At 38.5% G+C, this 1,659-nt stretch overlaps 1 pseudogene; it reads left to right on the top strand.

Moving 5' to 3' along the window:
• The first annotated feature begins 209 nt into the window (after positions 1–209).
• On the top strand, positions 210–1,437 carry LOC123241471 (annotated as a pseudogene).
• The last annotated feature ends 222 nt before the right edge of the window (positions 1,438–1,659 follow it).

Here is a 1,659-nt window from a genome sequence, read left to right as displayed (position 1 = left end):
AAATAGGTTTTAACAATGACATATGTATAACCCAGTGGAATTGCTTTTCAGCTCTAGGAGTGGGGAGGAAGATGGATGGGAAAAATTATGAATCATGTAACCATGGAAAAATACTCTAAATTAAAAAAAAACAGCAATATGCTGTCTGGAAGAGGTAACTACTATGAAAGTCTATCAAAGAAATAGCACTGAAAGAACACACCACTTCTATGGTGTTGATCATAGATCAGTTGAAGCTACATAGGTAGGATATCCAGATGTGGAAAGTTAGTCCTTAGCAGAAAGAATAGGCCAAATATAATCAGCTTCCAGATGAACATAACACTGTGGTGACCCAGCTCTATCACCAGATCAGACAGCTGCAATGTGATCAGAAGGAATTTTACAAGCAGAGCCAGGAATTACAAACAAAGCTGGAAAACTGCCCAAATACGATTGCATTAGAGGTTAGAATTAAAGAACGCAAATAATAAAGTGTATAACTCTGCATTACTCAGAAAGAGTTATTTCTTGGTCAAGTTTCTCAAAAGCTTTCAAATAGTGAGTCAGTCCAGCAGCAGATGGAGTTCTTGAACAGGCAGCTGCTGTTAGTTTTTGGGGAGGTCAATAAGCTATTTTTGGAGCAATTGCAGAACTAGCATTCTGATACTATACAGGAAGTAGAAATGATGAAGATTTCTTATCAGAAAAGAACAAAGGAAAATAGAAGCCATCTCCTCCAGCAGAACTGGTGGCTTGATACTTCAAAAAATAGATTATGGACCTAGAATCTCATGACTTGGGCCAAAAAAAAAGACCATTTTCTATGGGAACAGAACAAATACATGGAGGATGTCAAACTTCAGGTTAAAGGACACCTACAAATAAAAGAGAACAGATACAAAGTTCATATCTGCCCACACATTTGAATTAGAAATCATAGATTTATATGGTGGACTGGAGAAGGATGGCCTCCTAAAAGATTAAGAAGAGACAGAAGCAGCTGAGATAGCTAATGAAGGCATAAATGTTTTAATGAACCACTCTGATTCAGTGGTTGGACCCAGGGAAAAGTTTCTTGGTGCAATGGTGAAACTAAGACTTCTAAGTCTAGTAGCTGCAGAGGAAGTGAAGTAAATAGTAGCATCAGCAGTGAATTCTCTACCCTTGAGAAACCCCCAAACCAGAGTGTAGCATCATTCACCTAGTAGTAGAAAACAACAATGTTAAAATCTTCTATCAGCATCTCTGATGACTCTTGGCTCACCTCCCAGTTCAAAAAGCCTCCTGGCCATAAAGTTTCAAAAGTTGTTTCTTAATAAGAGTGAAAGTCAGTGTGATGAGAATGACTTGACCAATAACACCCATTCTGAGACAACAAAGACTAAACTGTACAAAGATTCAAGCAGGGAAGTGAAGACTCCCTTTCCCCTGGGACTAGGCAACCCCCACCCATGAAAAAAACAAACAACCAAAAACCAGTGTTGTATACTTAGCATGGATCCAGTAAAAGGATGACTGTCAATCCATGTTACTTTTCACCTTCTTGTCTTAGAATGGAGGGCATGAATGCAAGTGTAAAAGCATTCATAATTCCAGATGTGAGTAGCTAGTTCATGCCAAGGAAATAAAAGACTGAATGCAGAATGCTGTTTGAATCTAGAAGTGAAATGCCTCTGA

This window comes from Gracilinanus agilis, chromosome 3 (assembly GCF_016433145.1).
Source record: "Gracilinanus agilis isolate LMUSP501 chromosome 3, AgileGrace, whole genome shotgun sequence".
NCBI classification, from domain to species: domain Eukaryota; kingdom Metazoa; phylum Chordata; class Mammalia; order Didelphimorphia; family Didelphidae; genus Gracilinanus; species Gracilinanus agilis.
The sequence above is the reverse complement of the archived record's forward strand: the minus strand, read 5'-3'. Positions and strand labels throughout refer to the sequence as shown.